Below are 13562 nucleotides of genomic sequence, written 5' to 3'. Positions count from 1 at the left end.
GGAATCAGATTCATAGAATCATAGAAGTTACAACATGGAAACAGGCCCTTCGGCCCAACATGTCCATGTCGCCCGTTTTGTACCACTAAGCTAGTCCCAATTGCCTGCACTTGGCCCATATCCCTCTATACCCATCTTACCCATGTAACTGTCCAAATGCTTTTTAAAAGACAAAATTGTACCCGCCTCTACTACTGCCTCTGGCAGCTCGTTCCAGACACTCACCACCCTTTGAGTGAAAAAATTGCCCCTCTGGACCCTTTTGTATCTCTCCCCTCTCACCTTAAATCTGTGCCCCCTCGTTATAGACTCCCCTACCTTTGGGAAAAGATTTTGACTATCGACCTTATCTATGCCCCTCATTATTTTATAGACTTCTATAAGATCACCCCTTAACCTCCTACTCTCCAGGGAAAAAAGTCCCAGTCTGTCTAACCTCTCCCTGTAAGTCAAACCATCAAGTCCCGGTAGCATCCTAGTAAATCTTTTCTGCACTCTTTCTAGTTTAATAATATCCTTTCTATAATAGGGTGACCAGAATTGTACACAGTACTCCAAGTGTGGCCTCACCAATGCCCTGTACAACTTCAACAAGACATCCCAACTCCTGCATTCAATGTTCTGACCAATGAAACCAAGCATGCTGAATGCCTTCTTCACCACCCTATCCACCTGTGACTCCACTTTCAAGGAGCTATGAATCTGTACTCCCAGATCTCTTTGTTCTATAACTCTCCCCAACGCCCTACCATTAACGGAGTAGGTCCTGGCCCGATTCGATCCACCAAAATGCATCACCTCACATTTATCTAAATTAAACTCCATCTGCCATTCATCGGCCCACTGGCCCAATTTATCAAGATCCCGTTGCAATCCTAGATAACCTTCTTCACTGTCCACAATGCCACCAATCTTGGTGTCATCTGCAAACTTACTAACCATGCCTCCTAAATTCTCATCCAAATCATTAAAATAAATAACAAATAACAGCGGACCCAGCACCGATCCCTGAGGCACACCGCTGGACACAGGCATCCAGTTTGAAAAACAACCCTCTACAACCACCCTCTGTCTTCTGTCGTCAAGCCAATTTTGTATCCAATTGGCTACCTCACCTTGGATCCCATGAGATTTAACCTTATGTAACAACCTACCATGCGGTACCTTGTCAAATGCTTTGCTGAAGTCCATGTAGACCACGTCTACTGCACAGCCCTCATCTATCTTCTTGGTTACCCCTTCAAAAAACTCAATCAAATTCGTGAGACATGATTTTCCTCTCACAAAACCATGCTGACTGTTCCTAATTAGTCCCTGCCTCTCCAAATGCCTGTAGATCCTGTCCCTCAGAATACCCTCCAACAACTTACCCACTACAGATGTCAGGCTCACTGGTCTGTAGTTCCCAGGCTTTTCCCTGCCGCCCTTCTTCAACAAAGGCACAACATTTGCTACCCTCCAATCTTCAGGCACCTCACCTGTAGCGGTGGATGATTCAAATATCTCTGCTAGGGGACCCGCAATTTCCTCCCTAACCTCCCATAACGTCCTGGGATACATTTCATCAGGTCCCGGAGATTTATCTACCTTGATGCGCGTTAAGACTTCCAGCACCTCCCTCTCTGTAATATGTACACTCCTCAAGACATCACTATTTATTTCCCCAAGTTCCCTAACATCCATGCCTTTCTCAACCGTAAATACCGATGTGAAATATTCATTCAGGATCTCACCCATCTCTTGTGGTTCCGCACATAGATGACCTTGTTGATCCTTAAGAGGCCCTACTCTCTCCCTAGTTACCCTTTTGCCGTTTATGTATTTGTAGAAGCTCTTTGGATTCCATGGGAATTTTGAAGGGCAATTAGACATGTACTTGAAGAGGACGAATATGCAGGGTTATGGGAAAAGAGCTGGAGTGTGGGACTAAATTGGATAGCTCTTTCAAAGAGCTGACACAGGCACGATGGGCCGAATGGCCTCCTTCTGTGCTGTAAGTTTCTATGAAAAGTGAGTAAAATACTGTGAGGGAGTCTCGGAGAGCCCGCGTGGGAGAGAGGGAGGGAGTCTCGGAGAGCCCGCGTGGGAGAGAGGGAGGGAGTCTCGGAGACCCGCGTGGGAGAGAGGGAGGGAGTCTCGGAGAGCCCGCGTGGGAGAGAGGGAGGGAGTCTCGGAGAGCCCGCGTGGGAGAGAGGGAGGGAGTCTCGGAGAGCCCGCGTGGGAGAGAGGGAGGGAGTCTCGGAGAGCCCGCGTGGGAGAGAGGGAGGGAGTCTCGGAGAGCCCGCGTGGGAGAGAGGGAGGGAGTCTCGGAGAGCCCGCGTGGGAGAGAGGGAGGGAGTCTCGGAGAGCCCGCGTGGGAGAGAGGGAGGGAGTCTCGGAGAGCCCGCGTGGGAGAGAGGGAGGGAGTCTCGGAGAGCCCGCGTGAGAGAGAGGGAGGGAGTCTCGGAGAGCCCGCGTGGGAGAGAGGGAGGGAGTCTCGGAGAGCCCGCGTGGGAGAGAGGGAGGGAGTCTCGGAGAGCCCGCGTGGGAGAGAGGGAGGGAGTCTCGGAGAGCCCGCGTGGGAGAGAGGGAGGGAGTCTCGGAGAGCCCACGTGGGAGAGTTTGAGCGGTCGGGTGTGAGGGAGAGAGAGGGAGAGAGGGTTTGTAAGAAGGGGAAAGAGAATATGGGAGAGAGGGTTTGTCAGAAGGGGAAAGAGAATATGGGAGACAGGGAAGAGAAACAGTCTGTGTGTAAGACAGAGAGGAAAGGGGAAGAGAGTCTGTTTGTGCATGAGAAGTAAGGGATAGAAATGAGAAGTTGGAGAGAAATGAGAGAGAAAGGGTAAAGGACAGAAAACTGGGAGTTGTGATTAACAGATGTTTCTTGCATTGGAAGGATTTAAACAGTGGTGATCCCCGGGGTCAGTGTTGACACCATTGCTTTTCTCAATATCTGTGGATAGAAATGATCTGGACCTGGGTGTAAGGGGCACAATGTCAAAATTTGCAGCTGCCACAAAGATAAGGAGTGAGATTAACCATGAAGATGATTGTCAGCAACTTCAGGAGGAGGCAGACAGGTGAGCAGTTTGGGCAGGTAGATGTGAGATGGAATTTAATGGGGAGAGATGTGAGGTGAGGAGAACAAGGAGAGGAAATAGACACGATACTGTAAAACTGTAAAAGGAGTAGAGGAGCAGAGAGATTTAGGGATTCAGATACACAAATCTTTAAAAAGTGGGAGGACAAGTTGATAAAGCTGTTTTACAAAAACCCCCATGGGATCCTAGGATTTATAAATAGGAGCATAGAGTATAAAAGGAAAGAGTTAATGCTACACCTGGACAAATCATGGGTTAGGCCACAGTCAGAATACTGTGTCCAGTTTTTGGTGCATTATTTTAGTAAGAATGTCGCGGCCATGGAGAGGGGCAGAAGAGATTCACTAAGATGATCCCAAGGATGAGAGTCTTCACATAACTTTTCATGACAGCAGAGAAGTTTAAATAAGATCAGAGAGTGGGGATCAAAATTATGTGTGGGTTTTGATAAAGTAAATGAGGGAAATCTATTTCCACTGGTACGGGTACGGGAGCACAGTGGTTATGTTACTGGACTAGTAATCCTAGAGACTCGGACTAATATTCCGGAGTCATGAGATCAAATCCATAGCAGCTGGGAAATTTAAATTCAATTAATTGAATAAAATTTGGAATAGAAAAAAAACTAGTATCAGTAATGGTGGCCATGAAACTACCGGATTGTCGTAAAAACCCATCTGGTTCACTGATGTCCTTTAGGGAAGGAAACCTGCCGTCCTTACCCGCTCTGGCCTATATGTGACTCCAGACCCACAGCAATGTGGCTGATTCTTAATTGCCCTCTGAAATGGCCCAGCAAGTCACTCAATTGTTCAAGATAGGTGGCACACCACCATCTTCTCAAGGGCAACTGGGCAGGGTAATAGATGCTGGCCTTGCCAGTGACGCCCACATCCCAGTTCGTGAGTCGGTAACTGGAGGGCATCAAATTAAGAGAGGTTGGTTTTCTTTTTGATGCAGAGGGTTGTTCGGACAATGGAATGTCCGACCAGAAACAATGAGGGAAGCAGAATTTAAAAGGGAAGTGAATCAATATCTGAAGAAGAAAATCTTGAAAGATCTTGAAAGGCCTTCGATGAGGTACCGCATAGTAGGTTCATGACCAAGGTCAGAGCTTGTGGAGTCAGGGGACAGGTAGCAGAATGGGTCGCAAGCTGATAACAAAACAGAAAACAGAGAGCAGGGGTTAATGAGAGTCACTCAGACTGACAAAAGGTGGGAAGTGGTGTTCCACAGGGATCGGTGCTGGGAACACTGTCGTTCACCATTTGCATCAACGGTTTGGACTTGGGAATCGGAAGAACAATTTCAAAATTTGCAGACAAATTGAGGGATATCGTTAATACTGAAGAGGACTGCGATAAAATACAGGAAGACATTAATAACCTTGCAGAATGGGCGTGTAATTGGCAAATGAATTTCAATATAGATAAGTGTGAGGTGGTAGAAATTTAGTTGGAAGAATAAGGAGGCCACATACTTCCTGCATAATAAGAGTCCAAATGGGATAGAGGAGCAAAGTGGGGTCTCGGGGTAGATACACAAATCATTAGATGTAGTGACTCAGGTTCATAAGGCCATAAAAAAGCAAACAAAGCACTGGGATTCATTTCCAGAGGAATAGAACTGAAAAGCAGGGAAGTTTTGTTAAACTTGTATAGAACCTTGGTTAGACCACACTGAGTACTGTGCACAGTTCTCGTCTCCATGTTACAAAAAGGATGTGGAGCCACTGGAGAAGGTGCAAAAAAGATTGACAAGGATGATACAAGAACTGAGAGGTTATAACTATCAGGATAGACTGAACAGGCTGGGGCTCTTTTCTCTGGAAAGGAGAAGGCTGAGGGGTGACCTGGTGGAGATCTTTAAAATTATGAAGGTGTTTGATAGATGATGTGGAGATGCCGGTGATGGACTGGGGTTGACAATTGTAAACAATTTTACAACACCAAGTTATAGTCCAGCAATTTTATTTTAAATTCACAAGCTTTCGGAGACTTCCTCCTTCCTCAGGTAAATGTTCAGGAGCTCCTTGAAGCCTACGCATTTATACATATAGAACAATACACGGTGTTTACAGACTGCCCCTGCAACTGCCCGTTGCCAAGGCAATCACCGTGTTCAGACAGAGAGGTGTCACCTGCAGAACCCCCGAATACACATTCAACAAAAAAACAAACAGGGAAAAAAAACAGAGAGAGGCAGAAACATCCGGAAGGCAGAGAAAGCCAGCAAATGACCCATTATATTAAAAACAGATAACATTTGTTCGCTGGTGGGGTAACGTGTAGCGTGACATGAACCCAAGATCCCGGTTGAGGCCGTCCTCATGGGTGCGGAACTTGGCTATCAATTTCTGCTCGACGATTTTGCGTTGTCGTGTGTCTCGAAGGCCGCCTTGGAGTTCGCTTACCCGAAGGTCGGTGGATGAATGTCCATGACTGCTGAAGTGTTCCCCGACTGGGAGGGAACCCTCCTGTTTGGCGATTGTTGCGCGGTGTCCGTTCATCCGTTGTCGCAGCGTCTGCATGGTCTCGCCAATGTACCATGCTCTGGGGCATCCTTTCCTGCAACGTATGAGGTAGACAACGTTGGCCGAGTCACAGGAGTATGAACCATGCACCTGGTGGGTGGTGTCCTCTCGTGTGATGGTGGTATCTGTGTCGATGATCTGGCATGTCTTGCAGAGGTTACCGTGGCAGGGTTGTGTGGCGTCGTGGACGCTGTTCTCTTGAAAGCTAGGTAATTTGCTGCGAACGATGGTCTGTTTGAGGTTGGGTGGCTGTTTAAAGGCGAGTAGTGGAGGTGTGGGGATGGCCATAGCGAGGTGTTTGTCCTCATTGATGACATGTTGAAGGCTGCGGAGAACATGGCGTAGTTTCTCCGCTCCGGGGAAGTACTGGACGACAAAGGGTACTCTGTTGGTTGCGTCCCGTGTTAGTCTCCTGAGGAGGTCTATGCGATTTTTTGCTGTGGCCCGTCGGAACTGTCGATCGATGAGTCGAGCGTCATATCCCGTTCTTACTAGGGCGTCTTTCAGCGTCTGTAGGTGTCCATCGCGTTCCTCCTCGTCTGAGCAGACCCTGTGTATTCGCAGGGCCTGTCCATAGGGGATGGCCTCTTTGACGTGGTTAGGGTGGAAGCTGGAAAAGTGGAGCATCGTGAGGTTGTCCGTGGGCTTGCGGTCGAGTGAGGTGCTGAGGTGCCCGTCTTTGATGGAGATTCGTGTGTCCAAGAAAGAAACTGATTCTGAGGAGTAGTCCATGGTGAGCTTGATGGTGGGATGGAACTTGTTGATGTTATCGTGTAGTCTCTTTAGTGATTCCTTGCCGTGGGTCCATAGAAAGAAAATGTCGTCGATGTATCTGGTGTATAGTGTTGGTTGGAGGTCTTGTGCAGTGAAGAAGTCCTGCTCGAACTTGTGCATGAAAATGTTGGCGTATTGGGGTGCGAATTTGGTCCCCATGGCTGTTCCGTGTGTTTGGGTAAAGAACTGGTTATCGAAGGTGAAGACATTGTGATCCAGGATGAAGCGGATGAGTTGTAGGATGGCTTCCGGAGATTGGCTGTTGTTGGTGTTGAGTATTGATGCTGTCGCAGCGATGCCGTCATCGTGGGGGATACTGGTGTATAGTGCCGAGACGTCCATCGTGGTGAGAAGTGTTCCTGGTTCAACTGGTCCGTGGGTACTGAGTTTTTGTAGGAAGTCTGTAGTGTTGCGACAGAAGCTGGGGGTTCCCTGTACGATGGGTTTCAGGATGCCCTCGATGTATCCAGAGAGGTTCTCACACAGGGTTCCGTTGCCTGATACGATGGGACGTCCGGGTGTGTGGGCTTTGTGTATCTTTGGGAGGCAGTAGAAGTCTCCCACGCGGGGATTACGTGGGATGAGAGTGCGTAGGATGCTTTGAAGGTCTGGATCGAAGGTCTTGATCAGTTTGTTGAGCTGGTGGGTGTGTTCTTTGGTCGGATCTGCGGGTAACCGTCTGTAGTGTTCCTGGTTGTCCAGTTGTCAGTATGCTTCTTTGCAATAGTCTGTTCTGTTCTGTATGACTATGGCTCCTCCTTTGTCCGCTGGTTTGATGACGATGTTGCGGTTGGTCTTGAGAGCGTTGATGGCGTTGCGTTGTGCTCGGGTGACATTCTGGACTGTCTTCTGAGTGCGGCTGATGAATCTGGCATTGACGCATTTCCTGACAGCTTGAGCATACATGTCCAGCTGAGGGCAGCGACCCTCCGGAGGAGTCCAGTTTGACTCTTTCCTCTTCGGTTGCTGTACCGCGGATCCCTCTGTCTGCTGTTCCGGATCGTCGATTGTCTCATTGGGTTCGCTGCTGAAATCTTGGGGTTTGTGGTAGAATTCCCGGAGCCTCATTCTCCTGATCAATTCCTCTGTGTCTGAACACGGTGATTGCCTTGGCAACGGGCAGTTGCAGGGGCAGTCTGTAAACACCATGTATTGTTCTATATGTATAAATGCGTAGGCTTCAAGGAGCTCCTGAACATTTACCTGAGGAAGGAGGAAGTCTCCGAAAGCTTGTGAATTTAAAATAAAATTGCTGGACTATAACTTGGTGTTGTAAAATTGTTTACATTTGATAGATGAGACATCGAGATGTTTCCACTTGTGGGGGAGACCAGAACTAGGGGCCATGAATGGAAGATAGTCACTGATAAATCCAGTAAGGAATTCAGGAGGAACTTATTTGCCCAGGGAGTGGTTAGAATGTGGAACTTGCTAACACATGGAGTAGTTGAGGCAAATAGCATAGATGCATTTAAGGGGAAGCTAGATAAGTACATGAGAGAGAAAGGAACAGAAGGATATACAGATAGGGATAGATGAAGAGAGGTGTGAGAGGGGCTCGTGTGGAGCATAAACACCAGCACAGACCAGTTGAGCCGAATAAAAGTAAGCCCAGCACTGACCCCTGGGGTAACCACTTCCAACCCTTCTCCAATCTCAGCAACTCCCATTAACCCGGACCCTCTGTTTCCGGACCCCAGACAACTTTCTCCCCGCACTGTTCCATTTCCTTTTAAACAGCCCACCTGAACAGACTGGGCATTACCCCGGGGATCCCCCAGTTACCTTCACACCGTTGCTCGCCATGTCCCTGATTTCACTTGACATCCTTCACAGTCTCATCGAATTGTCTTGTTGCCTCCCGGCCGTGTGAACATCCAAAGAGGTTTCCAGTCGGCCTCAAGTATTTTCCAGCAGATTGATTCAAATCCGGTGCGGTTTTCCTCAAAACTCCTGGAAGTTCAGGCACGAATTCTCCTGTGGAAGAAAGTCACATCGTGTTACGGGACGGAAGAATTAACGACCCTTCTGAAGTACTCGGTGTCGGCCTTGGCTCATTTGTAGCGCTCTCTCACCTCCAGAATCATAAAGATTGAGGAATAAAGCTCCCCTCCAGAGACCTGAGCACAAAATCTCGGCTCACACTCCAGTGCAGTACTGAGGGAGTGTTGCACTGTCGGAGGGGCCGTCTTTTGCACGAGCCGTTAAACCAGTCCGGCCCCTCAGGTGGATGTAAAAGATCCCACGACACTATTCGAAGAAGAGCAGGGGAGTTCTCTCCGGTGTCCTGGCCAATATTTAATCCTTAACCAACACCTATAAACAGATTATCTGGTCATTTATCACATTGCTGTTTGTGGGATCTTGCTGTGCACAAAATGGCTGCCCACATGACAACAGTGACCTAATTTCCAAAGCCCCCCATTGGCTGCGAGGCTTTGGGTCGTCCTGAGGATGTGACAGGCGCTGGAGAAATGCAAGTTCCCCCTCCCCGGGGCCGCCCTCCGCTCTAATCCCATTGCCCGTCTCTCGGTCCTGTCCCCGGGCTCGGGGACTCTCGGCCGGTCCAGGGCCCTTTAAGAGGGACGCGCCACACTGCGCATGTGCGCCGTTTATTTAAATCAAACCGCGCGATTCAAAGGAAAAGTGACGTCAGTTTCCGTCACAATAAAAACCGCTCGTTCTCAACCGAAAAAACGGAAAGTTTGTCTCGCGACACAACAGGAAGCGGCCGCTGATCCGGCGGGTGATGTGCGCATGTGCGAATATTCTCCCAGAGTGCAGCGCGGCCTGTCTCACAGATGGGGCCTTTTCTCTGCCGCTCTGCATTGTGGGAGATCCGGCCGCCATGACGAGCCCGGGTCACCGAGTTCATCCAATCACAGGTGAAGCTTCCCGGATTGGTGGAACCGACAGAGTGCAGGTGGTCTGTGGAGCGAGAGAATCTCTGAGAAGAGGGGCAGCCAATTGGGGAAATCACAGGAGGTGGTGACCGGTCATAAACCCAATCGGTGAATGACGGATTGAACCAAGGAAAGGAATGAAGAAACTCGACTGGGACCTGTGGGAACAGGCGGACTAATAAATTTAACCCGTGTCCAGTTCAGGTCACCACATTACAGGAAAGATGGGATTGCACCAGAGAGGGTCCAGAGGAGATTTACAAGGATGGTCCAGGACTGGAGAATTTTAGCTATGAGGAAGGATTGGATCGGCTGGAGTTGTTTTCATTGGAACAGAGGAGGCTGAGGGGGGATTTAATTGAGGTGTATAAAATTATTGGGGATCACACAGACTGCATCACTTCAAGAAGGCAGCTCACCACCACCTTCTCAAGGGCAATTCGGGATGGGCAATAAATGCTGCCCTGGCCAGCGACGCCCACATCCCATAAACAATTTTTTTTTAAAGGTATTAAGGTCCTATTTCCCTCAGCAGACAGGCCAATAACCAGGGGGCATATATTTCAAGTAATTGGTAGAAGGATTAGAGGGGAACTGGGGATAATTTTTTTCACCCAGAGGGTGGTGTGAGTATGGACCTTACTGGCTGAAAGGGTGGTAGAGGCAGAAACCCACATCGCTTTTTAAAAGGACTTGGATGTGCACTTGAAGTGCCGTCACCGACAAGGCTGCGGACCAAGACCAAGAGTGCGATCAGGCTGGATAGCTCTTTTTCAGCTGGCACAGACACAATGGGCCGAATAGCCTCCTTCTGTGCTGTAAATTTCTATGATTCTATAACTTCTAGGGTCAAATGTGACATGGCAAAAGATACATGTTTATGGTTCCAAAAAAATCTTTACAGAGAGGGAAGAAACAATGTAGAGCTCTGCCTGAAAGTGTTGTTCAGACAGACTCCATGAATTATTTTTAATGGGAGTAGTATAAGGACCTTGGAACAGAGGAACATTAAATTGGATGAGGGGAGAGAGGAAAGTCACCTGTTTCTGTCCTGTAAGATCCAAAGCTTCATTGAAAATGAATTCTTGAAGCATTTCTACATGGTATTTTTTTGCAACATTATAAAAATATCCCAAAGTAGTTCTCCTGGTGACCTGGCCAGTGTATGCACTTTGTAAAGTCTCCCTGAAATGTTTATATGTAAATCAGACAACAGTCAGAAGAGGGTAGGATGGAGCGACACTACACTTGAATGTATTGTCATCTATTGGGTTTAAAGTTTCCGAACACTATTTATCAATAGTGTGAGGAAGCTCAGAGTGAAAGTGAGGAGGGGCCGTCTGACTGCAGTTTCCACTGGAAGAAAAATCACCTTCAGTGTGTACAGTGAGCAGGAATGAATTGCTATTGTTAAAAGTTCCCACTAACTTATTGTTATTCTACTTTAACAGAACGAGCCGATAGCTCAAGTAAAATATTACCATGGTTTGATTTAAATGGAGGAATGGTTTCCACCTGCCAAAGAATGTTGTCTGAAGCGAGGGTGTTTACTGCTAACAGCTCCCATCCTGTTTAATAGACCCCCTGAATGTCTGATTTACCAGAAAGAAAAACCCAGCTCAGTAAAGTTAAACATTTTCTTATTAATCTGAATATTTTATGAACAAATTTCAGTATTTCACAAGGCAAGGGTGTCCCTGACATGGATTGGACCCAATTCACTGTAAAGTTATAAAAACACAGCCAGTTTAGCGACCAGGGAACATAAACTAAAAATTAGAATCAGGACTTTCAGGAGTGAAGTGAAGAGACACTTCTCCACGCAAAGAGTGGGAGAAGTTAGGAACACTCTTCCACAAAGGGCAGTTGATGCTCGCTCAATTGTTAAATCTATTATCTCAGCTTAAAATTTTGTTGTTATGCAAAGAAGGTAAGGGGTATGACGAAGGCAGGTATATGGAGTTATGTCACAGATCAGCCATGGTCTCATTGAATGGTGGACCAGGCTCGAGGGGCTAAATGACCTACTCCTGTTCCTATGACCACCCCTCAAATACAGTGAATGAAACAATAATGTAATCTGAAAATAGGACTAACGACTTACAGTACAATCCCGAGGGCCTGTCGTGAGGAGAAGCTGAACATAAAGAAACTTCAGTCTTCTCAAAAGACAGGTGAAATTCAAATCCAACGGAGTTACATCACAACCGCTGGGCTCGCTGTCCCTCGCACTCTCTGTGCCTGTACCCACTGGGCACATCATTGGCCCGTGTACATTAACCTTTACACTGGGCGTTTGAAATCTACCTGGAGTCCCAGCCCCACTAAAGAAGAATCTTTGCACCAGCGGCAGAGATCTTCAGTCTTGGAAGAGAGTTCCAAGTCCACTGACTTTCAATCCTATTGGTGTTTGGACAATTAGCTCCAAACAGGAAAGTTTAACTGGAGTTTGGAGCCTGTGTGGGGATTCAACTGATCAATAGCCACAGAGCACCAAGGGAATGATTGGGCCATCAACCAGCTAGCACCAGTACCTCAGGCCAGTCCCACTGTCCCTTCAAAGTTCATTGACTTGTACAATGAGGGCCTGGCAAGCCTTCACCCATTGCTGCAGCCATCCCTGGACTGGGCCTGGATACACTATTAACAGCCATTCTGCCACTACTTGCATGGACCCATTAAAACCCATTTCACTAACAGGAGGAACTGTGGAGGAGTGCGGAGTGTTACTAACAGTATTAAGCACCCATTGCATGCTGATTGGAGCCAGATAATGAAAAATGAGCAACCAGCCATTAGAAGATACAAGTAGTCACTGCTTTATTAGTCATTTGATAACTAGTTGAACTGGGTTTGCTTGTGTTTCCTGTGCAGGAACAAGGCGACCAAAGAAGCAGAGATCAGAGAGACAGCGCTCACAGTCACGGCCAAAATCAGGACCACCACAAACGCCACACCTTAAAAAAAAGGAACGAAAAAAACCAATGGTCAGTGAGTGAAGGAAATACGGAGGGAAAATGGAAACTTGCAGTCGGCCAACTCACCACCCGGAGACCTCTCCTGCATCCTTTGCTCAACCTCATTAAGGGGCTCAGTTGCCAGGTCTGTCACATCAGGATCCAGAATGACCAGGGGTCCAAGTGAGGCCTCACCCTCCCACTTCAATTCAGCATCACTCCCTGCAATATCAAACATTCCAGTTAGAGAGGGTAAAGGGTGACCTCCAACAATCAAGAGGATCAATGTCCTACCAGGTCCAGATACAAGATCCCTCCTTCCTCTGGAATCAAGTCGGAATTCCCTCATGGCACTGCACTTGCCCAGATGACAACAGGCACACACGTCATTGGTCGATTCTTCCAATGGGGTCCAGCTGAACCAGAGAATCCATTTATCAACCAGGTTGTCCATCATCCTTTAATACAACACATCCCTGAGAGAGAGGGAACTTACATATTCTGGAAAGTACAAGCTTTGTTCATGGAATCTCTCCGATCCACTGCAGCAACTTTCAGGTGACAGGTGATGAAAATCTGAGGGACACATTCAACACAAGTTGTTATTTAGTGACCTCCTCCCAACATGGGGAACCCAATGTTTGGCTTCCTCTTACCAAGGAACGGTCATCTCCAAAGAAGCGGAACGCATCCAGGTCAAACTGGAGTTTGTCCAGCTCACGTTCACCTCTTGGCAACACAAAGGTTGAAAAGGAGTCCTCAGCTTTGCTGTCCAGGAGGCAACTGAAGAACGATTAAAAAAAGGAAAAAAAAGTGAATTAAGTGAACCTATTGAGACATAACCAGCTGGAGAACACAGAGCTCCTTACCCATGGTAGTCAATGATGTTGTATCTTGGGGTGGAATCCTTGTCTGGGCTCAATGTTGCTGCACAGCTGTCAATGTAGAGCTTCAAGGGCATGTGGTTGGTCATTGAAACAGAGGCCTCAATGTGAATGAGGTCACCCAGGTAGTAGACAGTCGAGGTGCGCTCTGTAAGCCAATCATCTGAAGTACAAGAGGACAAGGGTTGGAGACAGTGGATGTAACTCCCAGTGGGAGACAACAGAAAAGCACTCCCCATCCACACATCACATACCGTTCATAAGACGCAGTGAGAATGACAGAAGCCCTTCTCCAGACTTGGTCGAGCTGAATGGGATCCAGGTGGGCTTGATAGGGTCACTGCTCACATTGCCCTTCCTGGTAGGACAGGAGTGTAATTTCAGGACAACGTCAAAGAACTGCACCTGCTGTGGACCTTATTTGCCACAGA

General features: G+C 47.8%; 1 protein-coding gene and 1 long non-coding RNA gene across 2 annotated transcripts in view; one reads left to right on the top strand and one right to left on the bottom strand.

The window, feature by feature from the left end:
* The window catches only part of LOC137302345 (zona pellucida sperm-binding protein 3-like), a 1023493-nt gene that overhangs the window by 146629 nt on the left and 863302 nt on the right, over window positions 1-13562 (top strand). The gene's annotated exons all lie outside the window — the stretch shown is intronic.
* On the bottom strand, window positions 12086-12464 carry LOC137302044 (uncharacterized). The gene is made up of 2 exons (XR_010958407.1): window positions 12335-12464; window positions 12086-12247 (listed from the first exon to the last, which is right to left on the bottom strand). It is a non-coding gene; the product is annotated as an uncharacterized lncRNA (long non-coding RNA).

The sequence above is a fragment of the Heptranchias perlo genome, chromosome 35 (assembly GCF_035084215.1).
Source record: "Heptranchias perlo isolate sHepPer1 chromosome 35, sHepPer1.hap1, whole genome shotgun sequence".
NCBI lineage: Eukaryota > Metazoa > Chordata > Chondrichthyes > Hexanchiformes > Hexanchidae > Heptranchias > Heptranchias perlo.
The sequence above is the reverse complement of the archived record's forward strand: the minus strand, read 5'-3'. Positions and strand labels throughout refer to the sequence as shown.